Raw genomic sequence first — 17,935 nt, forward strand, 5'->3', positions numbered from 1 at the left:
CAGGCCACTATCTACTATTACTATAAATGGGAAGAGGGAACCATAGTACTGTGCTCCTCACCGTGATAAGGTTGTGTCCTAAATGTCACGCTATTCCCTTTATAGTGCTCTCATTTTGACCAGGGCTGACCAGAGGCCTTTGGGCCCTGATCAAAAGTAGTGCACTACATAGGGAATAAGGTGTCATTTGGGGCCCTGCCCAAGACTCCACAGGGTCCCGGGTCACCCACCTGATCCGCTGACACACCAGCCCAGAGAGGGAGACTAATGTCCATCACACAAACACTCTGATACACACACTACACACACAGACACAGAAACACATACTGCACACACTCACTCTACACCCACACCCATCCAATGTGCGCATGTTTACCTACAGCTGTTTATTTCATTGTTTGTGTGTAGTTAATGTATCAATTCCTGAGTGTGATGTGTTCATCGACGTGTGTTAACGAATATCGGGGATGATGACAGAACGTGAGATGTCTCACTTGAGTATCGCTTCCATTTTATGCAAGAGAGGATTAAGGGAATCTAGCAACCAGAGCCTCAGGAGCTCCAAGCATGGCCATTAGAGAGCACGAGAATGAGGGAAAGAGGGAGGAGAAGGGGAGAGAGTCATGTGTCCAGCCAGTTACATCAGATCTGAGGTTTTCAGTGACCCAGCCCACGGCTTGTTGATCCATCTTCATCTCTATTCGATACTGTGTCAGGAGACCTTACTTAGACTTGGCTGTCACTCCTATCTTTACCTTCGTCCTGTAAACAGACATAGACACACACAAACACACACTTTCCTAGTGGTGCCACCACAACTGTACATAGGCTGTAGGTGGAGGGTGATAGAGGGAGCGGGAACTGAGAGGGAACTAGATGAGCAGCATAGGGGAAAGAAGAGAGGATTAGAGAAATCTCACTGCCATGACTCATTTATGCTGTCCAGACTATTATTAGTTGAGAGAATAGGGGGAGAACTTGCAGACGTGTTTACGTGCTGCTGTGCGTTTTGTTGCTAACCTTACTTTGCTACCTTAATTTTTAATTACCGTTTCTATTTTTAGTTTTTCCCTCACTCAACTTTTTTTCATTCAACTTTTTCACTCCGGACATGGTTCGTCAGGACCTCCAACAGCCGAAGCTAAGTAGTAACATTAACATGATGCCTTCTAATTGCAGTTGCTGTACTCATAATATACAGGAGAACGATCACCTTACGGCGAGGATAGCTGTGCTGCAAGCCCAGTTTCAGACGCAATGGTTAGGCAAGGGTAATTTAAGTGTAGGAAAGGATGAAACAGCGTCTGTGCTACCAATAAGTACAGATAGTAACGTTAGTATAAATCTCCTTGCACGGTCCCCGCAGCCGGACAACTTTCTCATGGCTTCTGGAGGGAAATGCTGTAGGAATGTTCAATCGGTGTCGCTCATTCAGCCGACAAACTTTCAACCAGTTCTCCCCATTAAGCAGCGAGTCAGAGTCAGAGGCCGAGCCTTCTCTGGTCTCTACTCCTCCCGTTACGGGGTTTGAGACGCCGAAGCCTCCCACCATTAGCTCTGACAAATTGAAAACCCTAGTCATTGGCGACTCCATTACCTGCAGTATTAGACTTACAACGAATCATCCAGCGATCATACACTGTTTACCAGGGGGCAGGGATACCGACGTTAAGGCTAATCTGAAGATGGTGCTGGCTAAAGCTAAAACTGCCGAGTCTAGAGGGATATTGTTATCCACGTCGGCACCAACGATGTTAGGATGAAACAGTCAGAGGTCAACAAGCGCAACATAGCTTCAGCATGTAAATCAGCTAGAGAGATGTGTCGGCATCGAGCAATTGTCTCTGTCCCCCTCCCAGTTAGTGGGAGTGATGTCTTACAACTCAATCTCTGGTTGAAAACTGTTTTCTGCCCCTCCCAAAATATAGAATTTGTAGATAATTGGTCCTCTTTCTGGGACTCACTCACAAACAGGACCAAGCCTGGCCTGTTGAGGAGTGACGGACTCCATCTTAGCTGGAGGGGTTCTCTCATCTTATCTACGAACATAGACAGGGCTCTAGCTCCCCTAGCTCCACAATGAAATAGGGTGCAGGCCAGGCAGCAAGCTGTTAGCCAGCCTGCCAGCTTAGTGGAGTCTGCCACTAGCACAGTCAGTATAGTCAGCTCAGCTATCCCCATTGAGACCGTGTCTGTGCCTCGACCTAGGTTGGGCAAAACTAAACATGGCGGTGTACACCTTAACAATCTCACTAAAATAAAGACCTCCTCCATTCCTGCCATTATTGAAAGAGATCGTGATACCTCACATCTCAAAATAGGGCTACTTAATGTTAGATCCCTCACTTCCAAGGCAGTTATAGTCAATGAACTAATCACTGATCATAATCTTGATGTGATTGGCCTGACTGAAACATGGCTTAAGCCTGATGAATTTACTGTGTTAAATGAGGCCTCACCACATGGTTACACTAGTGACCATATCCCCCGCACATCCCGCAAAGGCGGAGGTGTTGCTAACATTTAGCCAATTTCAATTTACAAAAAAAAAAAAACGTTTTCATTTTTTGAGCTTCTAGTCATGAAATCTATGCAGCCTACTCAATCACTTCTATAGCTAATGTTTACAGACCTCCTGGGCCATATACAGCGTTCCTCACTGAGTTCCCTGAATTCCTATCGGACCTTGTAGTCATAGCAGATAATATTCACATTTTTGGTGACTTTAATATTCACATGGAAAAGTCCACAGACCCACTCCAAAAGGCTTTCGGAGCCATCATCGACTCAGTGGGTTTTGTCCAACATGACTCCGGACCTACTCACTGCCACAGTCATACTCTGGACCTAGTTTTGTCCCATGGAATAAATGTTGTGGATCTGAATGTTTTTCCTCATAATCCTGGACTATCGGACCACCATTTTATTACGTTTGCAATCGCAACAAATAATCTGCTCAGACCCCAACCAAGGAGCTATAATTTCTCAGACAAATTCTTAACCACCTAACTGAGGAACTCAATTTAACCTTGCGCAATACCCTGGATGTAGTTGCACCCCTAAAAACTAAAAACATATGTCATGAGAAACTAGCTTCCTGGTATACAGAAAATACCTGAGCTCTGAAGCAAGCTTCCAGAAAATTGGAACGGAAATGGCGCCACACCAAACTGGAAGTCTTCCAACTATCTTGGAAAGACAGTACCATCCTATTTTTCCAACTTAATTGAGGAAAATAAGAACAATCCGAAATGTCTTTTTGATACTGTCGCAAAGCTAACTGTCACGCCCTGGTCTTGGTATTTTGTGTTTTCTTTATTATTTTGGTCAGGCCAGGGTGTGTCATGGGTTTATTATGTGGTGGGTTTTGTCTTGGGTTTTTTGTAGGTGTTGGGATTGTGAATTAGTAGGGTTATCTAGAAAAGTCTATGGTTGCCTGAAGTGGTTCTCAATCAGAGGCAGGTGTTTATCGTTGTCTCTGATTGGGAACCATATTTTGGCATCCATATTCTTTGAGTTTTGTGGGTGATTGTTCCTGTCTCTGTGTTACTGTGTTAGTTTGCACCAGTATAGGCTGTTTCGGTTTTCGTGTTACGTTTCTTGGTTTTGTATTGTTCGTGTTTATTCGTTATTAAACATGTATGAAAATTACCACGCTGCATTTTGGTCCGATCCTTGCTACACCTCGTCGTCAGAGGAGGAGATAGAAGAAAACCGTGACACTAACTAAAAAGCAACATTCCCCAAGAGAGGATGGCTCCTCTTTAAATCTGCGTATTCCTCCAAAGCTCAGTTGTCCGGAGTCTGCACAACTCTGCCAGGACATAGGATCAAGGATGACACGCAAGTGTTTTAGTACTATATCTCTTGACACAATTATGAAAATAATCATGGCCTCTAAACCTTCAAGCTGCATACTGGACCCTATTCCAACTAAACTACTGAAAGAGCTGCTTCCTGTGCTTGGCCCTCCTATGTTGAACATAATAAACATTTCTCTATCCACCGGATGTGTAGCAAACTCACAAAAATTGGCAGTAATAAAGCCTGTCTTGAAAAAGACAAACCTTGACCTGGAAAATATTAAACTATCGGCCTATATCAAATCTCACATTCCTCTCAAATGTTAGAAAAAGCTGTTGCGCAGCTACTCACTGCCTTCCTGAAGACAAACAATGTCTACCAAATGCTTCAGTCTTTTTTTAGACCCCATCATAGCACTGAGACTGCACTTGGGAAGGTGGTAAATGACCTTTTAATGGTGTCAGACCGAGGCTCTGCATCTGTCCTCGTGTTCCAAGACCTTAGTGCTGCTTTTGATACCATCGATCACCACATTCATTTGGAGAGATTGGAAACCCAAATTGGTCTACACGGACAAGTTATGGCCTGGTTTAGATCTTATCTGTCGGAAAGATATCAGTTTGTGTCAGAATTTGGCCAGGGTTGTTCCGGGTTTTGGTCACTAGATGCCCCCATTGTGCTTTTTGACCTTGTGTTTTTTCCCTTGTTCCCCATTATTATTTGCACCTGTGCCTCGTTTCCCCTGATTGTATTTAAACCCTTAGTTTCCCTCAGTTCTGTGCTCTGTGTTTGTATGTTAGCACCCAGCCCTAGTGTTCTGTGTATTCTTGTCGATTCCGGTGGATGCTCTTGTGGAATTCTGTTTTTGTTTTTGAGTATCTCTTAAGGCTTTTTTGTGCTATTCCTACCACCTTTTGGATTTACCATTTTTGTATTGAAGGACTTCTCCTTTTTTTACTTTATTAAATACACCGTCTTAAGTACTGCTGTGTCTGCCTCATCTTCTGGGTTCTGCTGACTATTCGTGGCTCAGTTGGTTAAGTGACTGTTTATCACTCCGGAGACCCAGGTTCGTAACCGGGTCCTGACAGTTTGTCCCTGTAAATGTTTTGTCTGTTTTGTCTGACAAATCAACTGTAAATTTCGGTGTTCCTCAAGGTTCCGCTTTAGGACCACTATTGTTTTCACAAAATATTTTACCTCTTGGGGGATGTAATTCGAAAACATATAATGTTAACTTTCACTGCTATGTGGATGACACACAGATGTACATTTCAATGAAACAGGGTGAAGCCCCAAAATACCAAGACCAGGGCGTGACAGTTAGCTTTTTCTACTTTTAAACTCGGACAAAACAGGGATGCTTGTTCTAGGTCCCAAGAAACAAAGAGATCTTCTGTTGAATCTGACAATTAATCTTGATGGCTGTACAGTTGTCTCAAATAAAACTGTGAAGGACCTCGGCGTTACTCTGGACCTTGATCTCTCTTTTGACGAATATATCAAGTCTGTTTCAAGGACAGCTTTTTTCCATTTACGTAACATTGCAAAAACATTTTCTGTCCAAAAATGATGCAGAGAAATGAATCCATGCTTTTGTTACTTCTAGGTTAGACTACTGCAATGCTCTACTTTCCGGCTACCCGGATAAAGCATTAAATAAACTTCAGTTAGTGCTAAATACGGCTGCTAGAATCCTGACTAGAACCAAAACATTTGATCATATTACTCCAGTGTTAGCCTCCCTACACTGGCTTCCTGTTAAGGCAAGGGCTGATTAAGGTTTTACTGCTAACCTACAAAGCATTACATGGGCTTTCTCCGACCTATCTTTTCCGATTTGGTCCTGCTGTACATACCTATACATATGCCACGGTCACAAGACGCAGGCCTCCTAATTGTCCCTAGATTTTATAAGCAAACAGCTGGAGGCATGGCTTTCTCCTATAGAGCTCCATTTTTATGGAATGGTCTGCCTACCCATGTGAGAGACGCAGACTCGGTCTCAACCTTTAAGTCTTTATTGAAGACTCATCTCTTCAGTAGGTCCTATGATTGAGTGTAGTCTGGCACAGGAGTGTGAAGGTGAACGGAAAGGCACTCGAGCAACGGATCACCCTTGCTGTGTCTGCCTGGCCGGTTCCCCTCTCTCCACTGGGATTCTCTGCCTCTAACCCTATTACAGGGGCTGAGTCACTGGCTTACTGGTGCTCTTCCATGCCATCCCTAGGAGGGGTGCGTCACTTGAGTGGGTTGAGTCACTGACGTGGTCTTCCCGTCTGGGTTGGCGCCCTTCCCCCTTGGGTTGTGCCGTGGCAGAGATCTTTGTGGGCTATACTAGGCCTTGTCTCAAGATGGTAAGTTGGTGGTTGAAGATATCCCTCTAGTGGTGTTGGGGCTGTACTTTGGCAAAGTGGGTGGGGTTATATCCTTCCTGTTTGGTCCTGTCCGTGGGTGTCCTTGGATGGGGCCTGTCTCAGCCTCCTAGGATCAGTCTGTTATATCTGGAGTATTTCTCCTGTCTTATCCGGTGTCCTATGTAAATGTATGTATGCTCTCTCTAATTCTCGCTTTCTTTCTCTCTCGGAGAACCTGAGTCCTAGGACCATGCCTCAGGACTACCTGGCATGATGACTCCCTGTTGTCCACAGTCCACCTGGCCGTGGTGCTGCTCCAGTTTCAACTGTTCTGCCAGCTGCTAAGGAACCCTGACCTGTTCACTGTGATTACTATTATATGACCATGCTGGTCATTTATGAACATTTGAACATCTTGGCCATGTTCTGTTATAATCTCCACCCGGCACAGCCAGAAGACGACTGGCCACCCCTCATAGCCTGGTTCCTCTCTAGGTTTCTTCTTAGGTTATTGCCTTTCTAGGGTTCTTTTCCTAGCCACCGTGCTTCTACACCTGCATTGCTTGCTGATTGGGGTTTTAGGCTGGGTTTCTGTACAGCACTTTGATATATCAGCTGATGTCCTCTTTAAATAAATATATTTGATTTTACATCTATACAGAGAGAGATGGAGGGGAAAGTTGGCTGGCCAGAAGATGTTGTTGTTGGAGAGTTGTAACTGGAAAGGAGGAGAGGTTGTCACTGATGATGTTCAGAGGATGACATACAGACACTAAAATATAATGATATTTACTCTTTCAGCAGTAAGTCTGTGCTCTCCTTTCTCACTCCCTCTCTCTCTCCCTCTGTGAAGGTAGTGCCATGGCTATATTTGAAACTAAAACTAAGGAGATGATTGTGGACTTCAGGAAACAACAGAGGGAACACCCCCCTATCCACATCGATGGAACAGTAGTGGAGAGAGTAGCAAGTTTTAAGTTCCTCGGCATACACATCACAGACAAACTGAATTGGTCCACTCACACAGACAGCATCGTGAAGAAGGAGCAGCAGCGCCTCTTCAACCTCAGGAGGCTGAAGAAATTCGGCTTGTCACCAAAAGCACTCACAAACTTCTACAGATGCACAATCGAGAGCATCCTGGCGGGCTGTATCACCGCCTGGTACGGCAACTGCTCCGCCCTCAACCGTAAGGCTCTCCAGAGGGTAGTGAAGTCTGCACAACGCATCACCGGGGGCAAACTACCTGCCCTCCAGGACACCTACACCACCCGATGTTACAGGAAGGCCATAAAGATCATCAAGGACATCAACCACCCGAGCCACTGCCTGTTCACCCCGCTATCATCCAGAAGGCGAGGTCAGTACAAGTGCATCAAAGCTGGGACCGAGAGACTGAAAAACAGCTTCTATCTCAAAGCCATCAGACTGTTAAACAGCCACCACTAACATTGAGTGGCTGCTGCCAACACACTGACATTGACTCAACTCCAGCCACTTTAATAATGGGAATTGAATGGGAAATGATGTAAATATATCACTAGCCACTTTAAACAATGCTACCTTATATAATGTTACTTACCCTACATTATTCATCTCATATGCATACGTATATACTGTACTCTATATCATCGACTGCATCCTTATGTAATACATGCATCACTAGCCACTTTAACTATGCCACTTTGTTTACATACTCATCTCATATGTATACAGTACTCGATACCATCTACTGTATCTTGCCTATGCTGCTCTGTACCATCACTCATTCATATATCCTTATGTACATATTCTTTATCCCCTTACACTGTGTATAAGACAGTAGTTTAGGAATTGTTAGTTAGATTACTTGTTGGTTATTACTGCATTGTCGGAACTAGAAGCACAAGCATTTCGCTACACTCGCATTAACATCTGCTAACCATGTGTATGTGACAAATAAATTTGATTTGATTTGATATTTCAGCCACCCTCTCCAAGTCAGCATGTCCTCTCATTATCTAGCACTGCCTCTAATTTACCTCTCTTTCTCTCCTATTAAACACTCAAGCTGATTTTAGCACTCCAACTGAAGGTTACAGTCCCCCCCCCCCTCCTTCCTTCCTTCCCTCCAGCTCTCAAGACTCTCAAAGTTTCAGGGTTGCTCCTTTCTATTCTCATTAATAGTTCCTCAGTTCTTTCCCCCTGTGCCTGTAGAGGGCTGTTCCAGTTCTTGTTCTGTCTAGGTCCCTCCAGAGTGTACGTATGGGGATGTGGAGAGGCCCAGTGTGGAGGATGGCAGAGCGTTTTATCTCACTTTGTTGCAAAAGCTACTTGTTAGTTGAATACTTGACTCATCACCACCGTTATGGCATTGCACAGTTGCACTGTCTGAGCCAAACTCTGTAGTTTAACACTCATTGAGAAAGGTGTGCATGTGTTAAGAAGCTAAACCCTTCTCTCTCCTCTGGGGTTGGCATGCCCCCAGTCTGCTGTCCTCTTTTGTTCTCAGCCAGTCTGTGTTCTCTGAGAGAGTGACTGGGCCAAATGCCTGCTACTCCTTGGCAGCCAAACAACCTCTCCCTACACATCTATCTCTATTTTTCTCCCTGTCCTCCTTTTGTTTGCTCCCTCTCTTAATCTGAGGGATTAAGCTGTGATGGTAGTGGTGGTGGCGGGCAAAACCTAAGAGGTCACAGTTATGTAACCTGGCCATAATCCAACAGCCATTTAGAGTCAGACAGGCTAAAGCTATAGAGGGTATGCAGAGACGGAATAGTTTATTCAAATAGGCCTTGTGTTTGACTAGTTCTCAGCCTTTATTGTCTGGTGGGGACTCAATGGTCACCCTTACATAACATACATTGGTGGGCAGATGAAGACAGACAGTCACACACACAAAATATACACAGAGAGAGAGAGGGGAACGTGAGTGCGTTAGCCCAGGACAAGGAGAAAGAGAGCCCACATACAAACACACCCAGACTGCTGCAGGAAATAGAAATGTGTTGATAGTGACAGGTACACAATATCGATCAGGTGTGGTAAAGGATGAGTGTTTACCCCTGTCTTACCCTATCTCTGTCTCACTCCTTCTCTCTAACACTCATTCTCTCTCCCTCGCTCCTTCTCCCTCACTCCACACACACACACACACACACACACACACACACACACACACACACACACACACACACAATGGTGTTTGCACGTGTTGTTCGACCGTTTTTGTACAAGACCCTAACAAGAGGCCAGGGAATGCATATGGGATTGTACTGTATGATCTTAATATAAGTCCGTTTGCTATGTGGACTATAATGAATGGACATTTTTTTTTGTAGGAGTTGACATTTTTTAAGTGGAAATTACAACCTTTAGAAACCTTTTAAAACATTGAATACACTACAAGTTTGCATTTCCTGCTGTGCAGGAAAACTGTCAGCAGCAACAGAGTGATCGTATTAAGATCCTAAATCTGTAGGTGATATTCTAATGTCAAACTGTGTGTGGGCAACTGTATGAGAGTTTGAGTGTCATCAAACGGCTTGTGTGTGTGCGCATGCGTGTGTGTGTGCATGAGTGTGCATGATGAGTGTGTGACGTATCCAGTGGAGGGAGTGTGTGTCAGACTCGTCCTGCGCCACAGGAGCCTCTGCAGTGTCCTACTCCACTACTGACTCAGGCCATCGAACCACAGCTCTCTCCCTCACACACACTTCCTTATACGTCCTTATACAACTACTGCTCTGTCCTTACGGGGTGCAGCAAAACCAGCCAGTCACCCTCCTGTGTTGTAATGTTATTGATCTGAAGGCTGGGTCTGAGCCTGGGGCTGAGGGTAAGGCTAGGCATGGGGCTGAGCTTGGGACTGAGGCTGGGGCTGTGGGTTGGGAGGAGAGCCCTGTTATGTGGGCAGAAATTCTTCTCCATTCCATTCTGGCTCCTAGGAATTTCTAGAGACGAGTCCCTCACTCGGTGTGTCAATACAGATGTAGGATCTTCATTTCATCACTCTTTTGTTGCTGAGAATTTTCCTGCACAGCAAACTTGTAGTATATTTTAGTTGTAAAAAGACTTCTAAAGTTTTGTAATTTTCACTTTGAAAAGGCAGACTTGATTTGCCCTAACAAAAACTCTATCAACCCCTTCAAAAATGTCTAATTATATATAATCCACATAATAATTCACATTTACTGTTCTTGCAGGATTATTTCCCTGTTGTAGCAAATTGGCTCAAATTAAGATCCTACATCTGTATAGGGAAAAGCTTTTATTACACAGGCTTATCAAAGCATTATAAGGGGTCAGAGAATGTAAAGGACGTGAATGGGAACGATAGCCTAGAATACATGACCTTGGTATTTACACGATTGAGAACCCCCTGTTCTAGTGGCTCAGTTCAGGCTACCATTTTAATTTCTGGTTGTAAATTCAGATTGTATCATTTCACTGTGTGCGCATGCTATATCTGTTTTATGTCTGTTTATAGAAATGGTGGTTATCGAGTTCTGAGGACATGTCTGGTGTGTGTGTGTGTGTTTACTACAGGGTGACTTTCTGTACCCTTTCTCTTTCTCTCTGTGTCTGTATTTTTCCACTGTGTGCTAGAGAAGCTGAGACATTGGCTGCGTGACTACGTCCTTCACTAGAGAAGCATAGGTTAGCCATGCTCTGTGTCAGGTAGCAGCCTCATCCTTCACCCACTCTCTCTTTCTCACTCTCCTCCTCTCCCTCCCTCCCTCGCTCCCTGCCCAGACACTGCAGCGCTCTGCTTGGAAATTTCCACACTGCAGCAGAGAGAGTCAGAGGAGAAGGAGGGCGCTTGTGATGATGGAGAGCGTCGGAGAGAAAGAGAGCAGGGGAGGGAAGGGAAGGGATGAGAGAATGTATGTGTGAAAGAAGTAAGTGATGAGGCTTGACTTCGTCACCACTTTGAGAGGAACATATTGACCTTTAGTGACGCAGAGCAATGATATGTTGAATGCTGATGGGGTTTGGTGTGTGTGTGTGTACAAGTGTTAGGGGAAACTAAAAAGAAACTCAACGAATAAAGAGATAATGGAGGAGAAAACGAAAGGAATAGTAATATAGAAACTGAATGTGTTACATAATACTATAAAGAGAAAAGGATGGATGGAGAAGAGGAGAGAATGACTGCTGGATCTGGATGGATGACAGATGAGACATGAAGTCTGTGAGAATGAGAGAGAATCAGATGGATACAAGGAGGGAGAGGATGCAGAGGGAGAAAAAGAGTGGATGTTTGATAGAGAACCGGGGAGGGATAGAAAGAAAGAGAGAAAGGGAGGAGCGTAGTTTTGGGGCTGCAGGCAGGGTGCTGTTTTCTCTCACTGATCTCTGCAGAAACACGTGCACACATCGTCCTGTGCACAGAGGGCCAGCGAAACACTGCAGTACCCCACTACCACTGCATGGAACCACACCACACATCCCTGCACCCACTTACAAATCACCACCATGCATATTTACAAAGTGGTTCACTGACACACACAAACACAGACACACATTCTTTGAAAACACCCATAAACACATACAAACACTGTGTAATGTGGTTGAAATCTTATGTATCTGAGACCTCAGCAGGTGAGTATCTAAGCAGGTAGACTAACCTATAGAAAGAACAACACTGACACATACAAACTACCACCCTCTGCATATGCCCACTGTGCATAACACCGTGTCACTGACATTAGTAGACAGAAATACAAACACAATAAAGCAATATTACACCAAATCAATTACCGCTATAACAATCAACCAGTCACACAGGTACCCTATCAGTGAGGGGTGGACACCAGCATACAGACTAAACTCATCACCAGTCACATCGATACACTCTGGACAAGTGGGACAGAGATGCACATTGCAATGACATTCATCTGCAGGCCATACACCAGCAATTATACACTCTCTCCCTCTCTCTTTTAGAGGAGAGAATCTAACATGTGAATTGCAGACTTGTCTTGCTCAGGTTGTTAGGGCAGAAGTTGCTGAACATTGTCTTGTTGACCTAGCCTTGGCCTGTAGCACACATTGCCACACACCAGCACTTCAGTGCACTCTTCCATTCAGATTTATGTCAAGTGCTGCGTAAAGGGCCAGCTAGCTATATTTAGTTGCACAGATATTTTTACCCTCCTGTTTACTCATATACTCGCATGCCTTCCATAAGGGGGTCTGTCGAGTCGGCAGGTCGGCTTTCCTGTCCGCCAAAGGTTTGCCTTGGCGATGTCAGGATTGTGACATTGGTCTGAGGAACAAGTTGGGAGGTCTGAGAAAAGCTGACAACTTCTTGAGAAGTCTCACAAATCCCTTGTCTTCCCCTCTCCATCCATACCCTGGGAGGCATGGTGCTTCACTTATCTCACTCTGTATTGACTGCAGTGTCTGTCTGCTGTTATAAACTTTCACTACACATGCTCACCACTTTATCAGTCAACTGAAGTCATTGATTGGACAGAGAATTCACTCACTGTTTGCCAAATAAAATAAAGAAATATTATTGATGTTGTTTACTGGCTTCCCTGCATAGGACTCCTCTCTCTGTCTCTCACACACACACACAAAACACAAAGTTCAGCTCTAAATCACAATAGCATGCTATGGTATACTTTGAGAAGTTTGAAGGAATGACTCATGACTGAACTTAGAGTGTTATTTTTGCTCAGATAACTTGGTCCATTGTTGAATTGTGGCAGGGGAGTCACTGGAAGGATATTGACATCTGAAACACAAAATCTAATGTACAAATTACCTGTGCACTTAACATCTGTATTTGAAAATAATGTCTTTGAACATCAAATTGATGCAGATTTCTTCACCTCTAGTGTCCATTTTCAGACTCACAATTTGACAGTTACCCTGCGGATAATGCAGAGAAAGAGAGCTAGTAAAACAATTCCACACAAGATTAAGAATAAATAAGGGGTTAATGTTCATGAACACATTTAAATGTAATTGGGAGCTAGCTAGCTAAATATTACAAAATACTACTTCTATTGACTGGGGTCTGTCTATAGGCAGCTGAGGCTCCAGACCAGAAGGAGCATCAGGAGGGAAAAATACAAATACATTTAAATACATTTGCTATAAATAATCTAGCTAGCTAGCCAGTTCTATCAGAGACACCCAACTCGCAGTAATCATTAGCAAGCAAGAAATTTAACAATAAGTTTGGCAATAAAATTATATCTAATACATACATAACATAAACACAACTGAACTCTACTCAACTTTAATTTTCAAAACAATTCTTACCTTAAATTGTAACGACTGCTCCTTAAATTGTAACGAGGCAGGGTTGGGGTCAGCGCTTGTGAACATTTAAAATTGTGATTGACAGCTCTGTAAAAATATATTTTTATATATATATTTTTATATATTTAAAGATATGTTCTGATATGTTCTACATTCAAGTGTCTTTTTCAAAATAAACACCTAATGTATTTTTATGTCATCAGGTCATCTGATGTAGCATTCCATCACTCTCCTTCTTGGTCAAATAGCCCTTACACCACCTGGAGGTGTGTTCGGTCATTGTCCCTTTGAAAAACAAATGATAGTCCCACTAAGCACAAACCAGATGGGATGGCGTTTCGCTGCACAATGCTGTGGTAGCCGTGCTGGTTAAGTGTGCTTTGAATTCTAAATAAATCAATGACAGTGTCACCAGAAAAGCACACCCACACCATCACACCTCCTCCTCCATGCTTCATGGTGGGAACCACACATACAGAGAACATCCGTTCACCTACTCTGCGTTTCACAAAAACACGGTGTTTGGAACCAAAAATCTCAAATTCGGACTCATTCATTGCTCGTGTTTCTTGGCTCAAGCAAGTCTCTTCTTATTATTGGTGTCATTTAGTAGTGGTTTCTTTGCAGCAATTTGACCACAATGGCCTGATTCATGCAGTCTCCTCTAAACAGTTGATGTTGAGATGTGTCTGTTACTTGAACTCTGTGAAGCATTTATTTGGGCTGCAATTTCTGAGGCTGGTAACTCTAACGAACTTATCCTCTGCAGCTCTGGGTCTTCCTTTCCTGTGGTGGTCCTCATGAGAGGCAGTTTCATCACATCGCTTGATGGTTTTTCACAACAAGATTCCATGTGTGTTATTTCATAGTGTTGATGTCTTCACTATAATTCTACAATGTAGAAAATCGTAAAACATAAAGGAAAACAATTGAATGAGAAGGTGTGTCCAAACTTGACTGGTACTGTATATATTTACTACTAATTTATATATTTTAAAAATACGTTTTCCCAATATATTTAAATATAATTCCATTTTTTATATATATATTATTTTTCAGTATGGGGTAGTTAGCTAGCTAGCTTTATTTGTTTGATTCACGCGAACGTGACCAAACACATGACTGAAACAGGAACCAACTTTGCTGTGATTCATGTATACAGTGGATGATATATACAAATTAATGTGATGATTGAGGCTCTCTCTCACTAATACGCTGATTCGGTGTGCGAGTTCATTAGAACGTGCGTTGAAGATGTCATTCCCATAGCAACGATTAAAACATTCCCTAACCAGAAACCGTGGATTGATGGCAGCATTCGCGTGAAACTGAAAGCGCGAACCACTGCTTTCAATCAGGGCAAGGTGTCTGGTAACATGACTAATTACAAACAGTGCAGCTATTCCCTCCGTAAGGCTATCAAACAAGCTAAGCGTTAGTACAGAGACAAAGTAGAATCTCAATTCAACGGCTCAGACACAAGAGGCATTGTCGGAACTAGAAGCACAAGCATTTCGCTACACTCGCATTAACATCTGCTAACCATGTGTATGTGACAAATAAATTTGATTTGATTTGATTTGTAGCTTGGCCTAGCCCTGGCCTGAACTCAATCCCGTCCCACTATGGGTCATATCAAATCAAATCAAATTTTATTTGTCACATACACATGGTTAGCAGATGTTAATGTGAGTGTAGTGAAATGCTTGTGCTTCTAGTTCCGACAGTGCAGTAATAACCAACAAGTAATCTAACTAACAATTCCAAAACTACTGTCTTATACACAAGTGTAAGGAGATAAAGAATATGTACATAAAGATATATGAATGAGTGATGGTACAGAGCAGCATAGGCAAGATACAGTAGATGGTATCGAGCACAGTATATACATATGAGATGAGTATGTAAACAAAGTGGCATAGTTAAAGTGGCTAGTGATACATGTATTACATAAAGATGCAGTAGATGATATAGAGTACAGTATATACATACACATATGAGATGAATAATGTAGGGTACATAGGTGTGTGCGTGTGTCGCTGCATGCTTTCTCTGGTTTAAGTTTACTTTATGTGAACCGACTAACTCACTCAATGTCATGGGGTTCAGGGGACGATTGGCTTCATTGGAATATTGCATAATTCAGGAGCACACACACATACACACTAATATGCGAGGGCACTCAAAGAACAGCTAAACACAACAGCATGCTCCATATGCTTCTCTCCAGCCAACTACAGGGAGGAGCTCTAGCATTGACTGTGACTCTGACACATGTTTACTCCATTTTCCTGGAGGCAGAACAGAAGAGTGTGTGGTTGTAAGAGGAAGAGAAAGTCAAAGAATGACTGTGGAATCGAAAGCTCAGATTACAGAATCAGGACATTCTGTGCTCTTGACCTTTGCACCCAAACTGAAACTGACTTGCACTTTTCACCAGTGACAAAGTTGACATTTTTATGAGTAACATGCACAGGATACATATGGCATATACAATCCAACAAAATTATTACTTACAGGTTCACTCTTGGCAATGCAACAACATTAATAAAATATAAGATTATGAACATAAAGTAAATGGCTCAGTAGAATAGAATAAACATTTTATTAAAGTATAATACAGAAAGGCACAATTTATAGTCCAATATTTACACGTGTATTGAGGAAAGGGGGATTGGGGGGCAAGTGTTTAAATTGTGTAGATTTAGCAATAGTAAATCAGAGTCTGGTATGCAGCAGTGTGTAGCATGAAGTCCCCACAAGACTAGTAAACAAACTACATTTGACCAACTGGGGACGTTTTGTTGATCCCCACAAGGTCAAATGCTACTTCTAGGGAGTGTAGAGTTAAGGTTAGAATTAGTACTGGGTTAGAATTAGGTTTAGGGTTAGAGTTAGAGTTAGGAGCTAGGGTTAGGTTTAGGGTTAAGGTTAGGTTTTTGGGATAGGGTTAAGGTTAGGGATAGGGTAGGGGTGTGGGTTAGTGTGTGTGCGTGTGTTTCTGTGTGTGTGTGTGTGTGTGTGTGTGTGTGTGTGTGTGTGTGTGTGTGTGTGTGTGTGTGTGTGTGTGTGTGTGTGTGTGTGTGTGTGTGTGTGTGTGTGTGTGTGTGAGTGTGTGTGTGTGTGCGTGTGCGCTAAGGTGTGGCGAGCCAGTACAGGTGGTCTGTCAAGTTCAAGTGTTCAGCAGTATGATGGCTTGTAGATAGAAATTCTCTCTGAGCCTGTTGGTGTCAGACCTCATGCAAGGGAGTGAACAGCTCGTGGCTGGAGTGTGTGTGGTCCTTGATGATGCAGCGGGACTTCCTCAGGCACTGTTTCAAATAGATGTCCTGAATGGGTGGGAACATAGCCCCAGTGATGTACTGGGCCATCTTCACCACCCGCTGGAGGGCCTTGCGGTTGTGGATGGAGCAATTCCTGTACCAGGCTTGATGCAACCGGTCAGGACGCTCTCGATGGTGTAGCAGTAGCATTTGGAGAGGACCCAGGATGGCATGCCAAATTTTATCAGCTGCATCAGGATGTAGAGGCGCTGTTGAGCCATCTTGACAAGAGTGGTGGTGTTTTTGGGCCATGTCAAGTCGTCTGTGACACCGAGGAACGTAAAACTGCTGACACACTCTACTGCAGTCCTCTTGATGTGGATTGGGCCGTGTTCCCTCATTTGCTTCCTGAAGTCAATCAAGTAATTTGTTTTGCTGATGTTGAGGGAGAGGTTGTTGTCCTCGCACCACAATGCCAGTTCACTTAACTTCTCCGTATAGGCTGACTCGTCATTGTTAGTTATCAAGCGTACAACCGTGGGGTCGTCAGCAAACTTGATGATGGAGTTGGTGTTGTGCAAAGCCACGCAATCGTGGCTGAACAGGGAGTACAGCAGAGGGCTGAGATCCCTGGGGGGCCCCAAAGAGAGTACAGCAGAGGGTTGAGGACACACCCCTGGGGAGCCCCTATGTTAAGAGTCAGTGTGGAGGAAGTGTTGTTGCCAATCCTCACAGCCTGTGGTCTGCCTGTCAAGAAGTCCAGGATCCAGATGCTTAGGGTAAAGTCCAGACCCGGGGCTCTGAGCTTGGTAGCAAGCTTGGAGGGAACAATAGTGCTGAATGCTGATTTGTAGTCAATGAACAGCATTCTCATATATGGTGTTCCTCTTGTCCAGATGTGTTAGGTTCGTGTGAATAGCGATGGAAATGGCATGGATCTATTGGAAGGCAAATTTGAGTGGGTCCAGTGTCTCTGTCATGCTAGCCTTGATCAAGTTGTAGAAACATCTCAAGGATCATCAATGGAAACAGGAGGCACCTGAGCTCAATTTCGAGTCTCATAGCAAAGGGTTTGAATACTTATGTAAATAAGGTATTTCTGTTTTTAATTTTTAATACATTTGCAAAATATCTAAAAACCTGTTGTCACGTTTTCATTATGCGGTTTTGTGTGTAGATTGATGAGGATTTTTTATTTATTTAATCAATTTTAGAATAAGGCTGTAACGTAACAAAATGTGGAAATATCAAGGG

The 17,935-nt window shown here is 43.5% G+C and overlaps 1 pseudogene; it reads right to left on the bottom strand.

Annotated features, from left to right (window-relative positions):
* The window catches only part of LOC135541560 (transmembrane and coiled-coil domains protein 2-like), a 44,379-nt pseudogene extending 27,590 nt beyond the window's left edge, over positions 1-16,789 (bottom strand).
* Positions 16,790-17,935: the final 1,146 nt, after the last annotated feature.

Source organism: Oncorhynchus masou, chromosome 6 (genome assembly GCF_036934945.1).
Source record: "Oncorhynchus masou masou isolate Uvic2021 chromosome 6, UVic_Omas_1.1, whole genome shotgun sequence".
NCBI classification, from domain to species: Eukaryota; Metazoa; Chordata; class Actinopteri; order Salmoniformes; family Salmonidae; genus Oncorhynchus; species Oncorhynchus masou.